Genomic DNA, 9,423 nt, shown 5'->3' on the forward strand with positions numbered 1-9,423 from the left:
AGAGAGAGAGAGAGAGAGAGAGAGAGAGAGAGATCGTGTGCGTGCAGGCGCGCGCGTGCGTGCGTGCGTGTGCAGGAGGAGGATCATCATTAATAATAGTGGGAACGCCCCGTTCCGGTGTTAGTGAATGGGATCGAATCGAATGGTTCATTGGGTTGTGTTGTAGTGGTGTCGTCAGAGGACACTGGCGGACTGTTGGCCAATCACAGCCGGGGGCACGGCAACGCAACACGGTGTGACTGACATAAGGTACCATTTTCCCCCTCTGAGGAAGGGATTTATTTATCCCTTTAGTTTTTGTTTTTTTATGTTTCCCCTATTTTGCTGTCTGTCTGTCTGTCTGTCTGTCTGTCTGTCTGTCTGTCCATTTGAGCACAGAATGTGCTCAGCTGATTGGCTGAGTGAGCAGTGATGTACGAAGATGTATGATGACCATGAGGACCGTGAGAAGCACCCATGCATCCGCCTGGGTGACAGCAGTCTGCTGGGCGAGCGCTGGCGCTTTGGCATAGGCTCACGCTCCCTTCACATGAGTGGGATTTTTTTTAAATCTTTGAAGCACATTGGGTTGCACTTTCTGTATGAAATGTTTAAAAAGTTTTGATTGATTGATTGATTGATTGATTGCCGGAGTGTTGCAGATTATTACTACGGTCCTGTCAGTCCGTCCGTCCGTCACACCACCCTATATGGCCGTCAGTCCATCACGCCTGGTGACACGCTCCATATATTGCCGTCTCCATATATGGCCCCTGACGACACTGACCTCATCAAACCCTGGATAGCCATACATGGAGAAGACTAGCTCATCACCTAGATCTGCATATGGAGCCAGCCAGCAATTCTGACCTCAAACCTTGAACCCTTAGATCTCCATATATGGAGCTGACCTGTTCTGACATTCCACCCACCCGTCTTTCCTCTTCGATGTCTCCATTTTGACTGATACCTGTCCATTCAAACTCTAGACAGTTATTAGCGCAGGCCCGAAAATTAAGGCCTGGCTTTACCTGGGCCCTAACTGGGCCTTAACTGGGCTGTCCCGAGGCCTTACTAATTAGCACACATTTTACGCCCTACCCAGCACGAAAACGTAAAAAAGGGTCCATATATGGGCATATATGGGCACCTGTTGTTTCAGCACGACCTCGCCCTACAACTATGTATTTGTGAATTTGTTAAGCCTATGAATGTTCCAAGCAAAATGTAAAGTTTCAATATTTATAAACAATATTTTACAATCAGTTTATCTTAAAGCTAAATTAATAGTTTAACCAGTGTCTTAAAGAAATATTCTATCAAACCAAGATAACCGTAGGCCTGCCCTACAGTATCGTAGGAGGCAGTGAGAGAAGAGTGAGTCAGAGCAGTGGTGTGTAGTACGTATCGGACAAAAATAAAATAAAAAATTGTTGCCCAACCTTTGTCGGACAATAATCGATCGAGATATACCATGGGGAATGCCAGGTCGGCCAAAACACAGAAGGGGTGAGTGAAAAATCATTATGCTTTTGCAAGTAGACTTTCCCATTGTCTTCTAATCTAGGATACTGCATCACCTTTGATTGATTGATTTATTGATTGATTGATTGATTGATCGATTGATTGATTGATTGAATACTTTGACAATGGTTTATAAACTACAGTGGTACAATCATACAATTATGCTTAAAGGACCATTTCACCACTTTTCAAACTATCTTCATATAATTGGTCCTCACTATAACGTTCATGACAAAATAGCAAAACATAATCTACTCTGTGTCTCACAGGAGGGGCTCTGGGCAGTTCAGAGACCCGTCTTCCAGACATTGATTTTTTTAATAAAAAGATTTAGATTTGTATTATCGTGAGAACGCATTGCAACTTTTCAGGAATATAAAGTATAATCAATACTTTCTATGAGTCTTAATTATGAAGCGAGATACTGTGGGCTGTGGTATCTTGAGGGTTGAAATTGAAGTAGTTTGCTGATATTGATTAGATTCGTTATGAATCACTTTCTTACTCTAATCTTCTCTCCGATTCTTAATCCCTAGGGTAGACCTTATACTTGGTGTGACATCACAGCTGTGGCGTCATGCAGCTATCCGTTGTCGTGGCAACAGAAAGCCTTCATTTTCTATTAGCTTGTGTCTATTCCCCATCGATGATGTCACTGGTGGATGGGTTTCTGAACTGCCCTCCTATGAGACACAGACAGAGTAGATTGTTTTGGGGGTATTTTATCATGAACATTAGTGAGGACCAATTATATGAAGAAGGTTGAAAAGTGGTGAAATCATCACAAAAAGCCCTGAGGTCATGTTTCCACTGTGGTCCTGTGTATTCAATTCATGACCAATCACTTGCCTGTTGCCTTTGAAATGCTGCTATATTAGGCTACAACATTATCAATATTATAATTAACAATAATAATTTGGTCTTCACTACTTTGGGGTGTTTTTGTCACTAACTGCATAGTTTGTGCAAAAAGTCCTCTGCATTTACCCAACTATAGCCTGTCAGGTGCAGTGAGCACTATTCGTAGTATTGGGAGCAGTTTAGTGGTTAAGTGATTTACCCAGGGACACTTGAGCCGCTGACTTATATAGTTGGTCCTCACTTATGAATCAGGATAATAAAATACCACTTTTTTTCCTACTCAATGGGGAATATCCAATCTAATAGAAACAATGCAATGTGATAATGGAAGCCATCGTTCTCACAATAATACAAAAATAAATATATTGTTTAAAAAAATCTGCCTAATGATCATATGTCACTGGAGCCCTCCTATGAGAACAAGCAGAAAATGTTTTGCTATTTTATCATGAACATTAGTGAGTGGTCCTTTAAGACACTGCTAGGGTTAGGTGGCCTGTAGGAAAAAAAACGATCTATTAAACTTGAATCTGATATTTAAGACCCTTGTCATGTGGTGATGCAGGACGTAATACTTTGATGCCCACATATGCCTATCCTTGAAAACAAGAAGACAGCCAGCACTCAATTTATGCACCATTTTATGCACCGTCCATAAGTCCAAAAATTAAATAATAAATACCAAAACTTTCTGTGTCTCACCCAGACAGAGCAACTAAAAAGGACATTCATTGAGTACTGGCTGTTTTACAAAAAAATAAAAATTGGCCATGCACTTTGAGATTGTTTGTTCATTACAAATATTCATTGTTGTTTTATGCTTTGCAGTGATTTATATCTGTCCTGTTTAGTGAACTCCTTGCTGTGGTAATTTCATCTCATGTTATTTTATGTTGTAAATATTGTCTTACCTCAGATCAGAAGAACCACCGTATAGCAGACAGAAGGCTCATGGTACGAACATAATATGTGCTTTAACACTTTTACTAATTCAATAAAGTTACAAGACATTTAGAAACAAATCATTATTCTAGCAGAAGCACAAGCCCAACTGGCACAGGGCAAACTCGTGCTCCACGTCCAGTACGGCTGAATTTATGTAAAGGACGGTTAGTTTTAAATGTCAAATGCCTGATTCATTACTGGATTATGTGAATTCATGTGACAGTTGCAGTCAAAGCCATCATCATTGTGTGTGTATATCGTAGGGTGGTTCAGCCAGCCTATGCATCTTATCTTGTTTTTATTTCATATAAGTGGAAAAACTGCTTAAATAAAAAATGGTGATGCTAGTAATAATAGTTCATAGGGCAATACGTTGGCCCTATGCATCTAACCACAAGGCCACTGAGCTGGTGATTGACACTATAGCCGAATGAATTTAAATGGGCTGTAGTGATAAAATATTGTCATTCAATGTAATGGCAATATTTTATATCAAAATGCAATTACTTTGTTTTTTTTACTAAGATGGTCAAAACCAAATATCAAAGAAGGAAGTACAAAAATGTACCTGCGCTCTCTCTCTCTCTCTCTCTCTCTCTCTCTCTCTCTCTCTCTCTCTCTCTCAGACCCTTCCGTAACTCGCCCACAGAACACAACCAGCACCAGGTAATAAATGTACTCTTACTGTACTTTGATCTCTTGAGTCTCTCATTAAATTTTATTACATTTGATTTTGAAAGATCTTAAATATGTTCTGAGGAGATGATTTCCCAATATGACTTAGTTTTGCGAATTTATTGATGAACTGAAAGAATACTATGTTTTTTCAATTACATTTAACAAGGCAACAGCTGAAGACACTTGTTACATGTTAATGTCATGTGGGTATAGTTGCTCTGAATTAAGAGTGTCAGCTAAATGCCTAAATTGTGGATTGTACAGACCATGATGGTCTGATTTTAGTGTTTGTTCTTGTGGGTCATCATTTCATCAGTTTTGATTCTCTGTTTCTCAATCCTCACTCAGCAGCACTCCAGGGATGAAAGCCAAAACAGCACCTGAGGGTAAGTTGATAAAATTGCAGAAGCTTCGATGCTAAAGCTCTGTTATGTTGTTCTTTAAATTAGTGTTGTAGTACTCGAGTCGTCCACATTTTCATTTACTTGGTCTCTTGCCCATAATTTGACTCGGTCTTGACTCAGTCTCGGACCAAGAGACTATTCCACTGAGTCCACTCGACTCACGTGTCACTACAATGCAGTGAAATAAATGTATTATACCCATATTATGAGGAGCCCATTCACATTCACATTATAAGAGAGCTGTATGGCGTTATCCAGCAACCTTGTTAAGAAAGAGTGTAGCTCCTGCCTGCTCCTGCAGTGTTTTCTGTTCCTGAATGAGAGAAAAAAAAATACAGAAAAATCTGGTCTCGGTCTCGACTCGGTCTTGCCTACTGTCTTGACTCAGACTTGGTCTTGACTTGGACTCGCTTTAGGTGGACTCTACTATACAACACTAATACAAATATATATTTTGTCCAATCTGTATGGTCTCCCTGCTCTTCTATTGAGACATTTAGATCCTGTTGCAGGGTGAAGGTCAAAATGTAATATGCCCCCAGTGCAAATAATAGGCAGGCTCTATTAGCTCAGTGGTACACATTCAGCTTGACTCTTGTCTTGTTTCCTCAATAATCTCCCCAGTCTTACAGTTCTCTCTATCTTGACACCAGGGATCTTTAATGTCTTTGTCGTTGTGACTGGAGAGACTCATGGTGCCCATGAAACAGTCATTAGAAACCAGCTTGAACCTATGGGACATATGCAGAATAAATATCTGGAAGAAAGTGACTACATCCTTGCTTTCTGCCCACTTCCTTCAAATGCTGGAACTGATGTCAAGGAGGCAATGGGGACAATTCCAAGTGAGAAATCATTCTAAGAGTTTTTGGTTCAATTGATGTAGAGAAATAATCCATCCAAATGAATCAATGCATTTCTTTTCTCTCTATTGAAAGTTGGTAAACAAGTGATTCTGGTGGTGATGCATCACAGATACGATGTTGAAGCTTATCTAGATGACAGCAGTAGACATGTGACCAGAAAAGATGTCATCCTCACTGTCGACACTGTGTTCTGGGAAGGTGAATTCCTGAACTGCAGCCACAATGTCAAAGCCTTCAATAAAGTCCTGCAGGCTGTTGGTCGTTCTTCGGTACTGAATATCATTTTCTTGTATCATTTTCTTTTTTGTCCAGAAGTCTCCTTGGAGGTCTGTGCACAGGGTCAGGTGAAGAATGGTGCTCCTTTAAGATTGTTAGGGACTCAGTATTATGCATGTCTTAAGTAACACGTCTTATGACTTAACTTAAGACCTGGAGGCGTGGTCAATGCTGTTTGGCCACTCAGAATAGCCAAATGGCATTGATCACGCCTCCATGTCTTAAGTTAAGTAATAAGACCTGGTACTTAAGACACGCATAATACTGCCCTCAGTGAGTCAGTGTCTTGCTTAAGGACGTTGGCCGGACAGAAGGGTCTTAAACCCAAATGCCCTCAATCATTGTTATACTAGATAAGGACATAAGCTAAATAACTCAATATACTTTACCAGTATATAAATTAGAATACATCAGTATGAATATAGTAATGATGTCACACTGGGAACTACACAAGCTGTAGTTGTGCTCGCTGTCTGTTAACATGCTTTTTAAACTTTCCAGACCACTTTGAAACCCACTGAGAAGACCTCAACGGGATTGGCTAGTACCGGTAAGTTGCATTACAAATACAAATACAAATATTCTAATGTCAGATGTTGAAAATTAAGTTGTACACATTGTTGCTATACTGTAAGATGCTCGTGCATGGTAATGTGGATGCATCGTGTCGAAATTGTATTACATTTGTTGTATAATGTACAATGAATAATTGTATCGTTGTATTTCCAATGTGACTGAGGTTTGCCAAGTGATGAACTGAACGAAAACTAAATATTTTAATGTACAATTAATATGCTTAGTGCTTACTGTATATTCTGATACGCATTCATTAGGACACATGGTACAGACCATGATTATCCTACTTGTGGGTTTGTCATTTCACCTGCTGTAATTCTCTGTTTCTCAATCCTATGCAGCACATCAGCTATGACGATAAAACAGGACACTAAAGTAAGATTTGTTGATACATTTGCAGAACGTTAAATGCTAAATCGCTATTATGTTATTTAGTTTTTCTTTCTTTCTTTTTTGTGTAATCTGTTCATAGAGTATGTTAATACAATATAGCCTACTGTATATATATACATTTGAGGTGGTTGTATTTGGTCTCCCTGCTCTTCCATTGAAACATTTAGAGCCTGTGTCTAGGTTGGACACAAACCTTTTACACAATCCTGTTTATGACCTGACGTTCAATATTCAATATATATATTTCATATTCATTTTGTGTAGATTGTTGTCTTATAGACCTGTGTTCTTTTTTCAGTTAAACCATGGAAAGAGTTCAACTTTGGGTAAGATCATTCTAAAATAAGAAAATGAATGCTTTAATGAAAGTCTCTAATTAGTTCTCTTTTATCTTGTGTGCACATCTCGGCAGAGCATTCCGTTCTACCGAGCCTGTTGTGCAGTTACCCTAGATTATGAAAGAGAAATCTTCAAATATCATATGCCTTATGTGGTAGACTATCATATAAGACTCATGGCCTCATTCATGAACATGACATTTAAACCATAGTGTTGAAATCATTGGTCAATTTCTGAGCAAATAACATACTTAAAGTTCATCAATGACTTCCAGGTATATACATCAATACACCACTTGCTGATAACGTCAGCATTTAATCTATGTCAGTTATTTGTCTACTATTTCATTGTATTTGTTCAGAAACAAAGACAAACTGCTTAACTGGGTGAAGGAACTCCAGCCTCAAAATAAGAACGTCAAATATGTCAGGATCTTGCTCCATGGACCAGTGGGATCTGGCAAGTCCAGTTTCATCAACTCTGTCAGCAGCATCTTAAAGGGGAGAATGACCCAAGGTGCACATGTGGATGTGGCTGGCAATAAAAGTTACACCATTAAAGTATGTAACACATTTTCTTTCAGTATATCTACGAGTGAAAGTAATTAGTAATTTACTTAAGTCACGTGCATGAATAAATAAACATTTTACTCCTTTCTTTGAAATCATCAGCCTTATGGAAGTGTTATCTGTGGCATTGGTGTCTGTTGTGTACTATTTCTGTTATCAGAATTATGCCATTTATCTACAGCATGATTTCGGTTGTGATGAAGATGCTATATAAGGCTACGTAAGCACTATGGTGTAACAGTATAGTAACTGCATCGAAAAATTAAAGAATCAAAGTATATTGATATGTAAACAGCAACATACAGGTATTGTATCCTTTGACTTTGTATTATCGTTTTGCAATGCAAATAATCGTTATCGAATCGTTTTGCAATCAAATAATCAATTGTATCCATACAATCAGTACTTGTGCGTTGTATTTAGCAATATTAAGAAGGAGTTTAACAATGTACTTTTCCATTCAATATTGCTTCACTTGGTCTATTGATAAAAATCTGTGTATTCTCTGTATGTGTTCATGTCAAGGTGCGGATTTGTCCATGTATTCAATTAATAATATCCATGTATTTGCCACAGAATCACTGTGTTTACTTATATACATATATACATACATATACATAATACAAAAATTACAAAACCTGCACTATCCACATGTTTCACACAGATTTAATGTCTTTGCTATAGTTACTGTATCGATTTTAAATCATTGAGTCGTATCGTATCAAATCGCCATGAATGAACCAACATCGTCCATGTATCGTATCGTATCGTCAACCATGTAACGTGATACGTATCGTATCGCTGTTAAAATGTATTGTTACACCCCTAGTAAGCACTGTCTTACAGATCTGTTCATGCTTTTACAGTATCAAAACCATAAAATCAAAAGAGGAAACAAACAGGACTTCTTCCCCTTCGTGTTCAATGACATTGTGGGTCTTGGGAGTGAGACAGGAGTTAATGAAGAAGACGTTAAATTGGCTCTGAAAGGTCACATCAAGGACGGTTACACGGTACAGCGACTGCATGTGTCACACTCATTATTCATTCATAACATGACATAAATGACACATGATTTTTCATGCCAATTTATTACCTTATTTATTTTTAAGTTTAATTTATTTATATTTATTTATTGTATTCTTGTACAGTTCAATCCTGTATCAGTGATGTCAGATGATCCTCTCTACAACCGTCACCCCACTCTAGATGACAAAGGTCATGTTCTGGTTATGGTCATTCCTGCTGACAAAGCGACTTCAACCCTAGATTCCATGAAGAAGATGAGAGACTGCATTGCAGAGATCAAGGGTATTTTTTTCATCTAACATTTGAGCTTGATGATTTGAATTGATTTCTTCTCTTTCTAAAACAAAAACAACGTCCAAAAAGTAGGACCACTTTTCTGGAGGTTTCGGTTGTTTTCTTACCTCGTTATGACGCCTCATTGACTTCCATTTTAACTGGGAATCGGCTCTCAAAGTCACTCTTTTAGCACATAAACGAAACAAAAACAATCAACAAAAGCTGATTCTGAAAACTCATGCAGTATTATTTTTAATAAGAAATGTCAACTTTGTCTTCTTTTGACTATTTTGTGTAGAAAGAAGATCCGGTAGGCATGCTACTCTGACCAGTATATATGGTTATGATTATGCATGCAAAGAAAGAAAGAAAGAAAGAAAGAAAGAAAGAAAGAAAGAAAGAAAGAAAGAGATAAACATGTTGGGCTGAGTATGTTTCTGCACTTTTGACAGGCATTCCACAGATCTGCATTCTCACCAAAATTGATGAGGCCAGTTCTTTGGTGAAGGAAGATGTACAAAATGTCTACAAATGCAAGAACCTGAAGGAAAAGGTGAGAATTAGCCCTTCGCTAAGTCCCTCCCCAACCCGTCCTTGTCCAACAGGCACGTTAGCAATAGAGGAGACATGGCAAGCTGTCCATCTCACCCATTGAGATGCATGGTACAGTAAATGACGGGATTTCTCCGTAAAAATAATCAATCGTTT

Source organism: Electrona antarctica (assembly GCF_951216825.1).
Source record: "Electrona antarctica genome assembly, chromosome: 13".
NCBI lineage: Eukaryota > Metazoa > Chordata > Actinopteri > Myctophiformes > Myctophidae > Electrona > Electrona antarctica.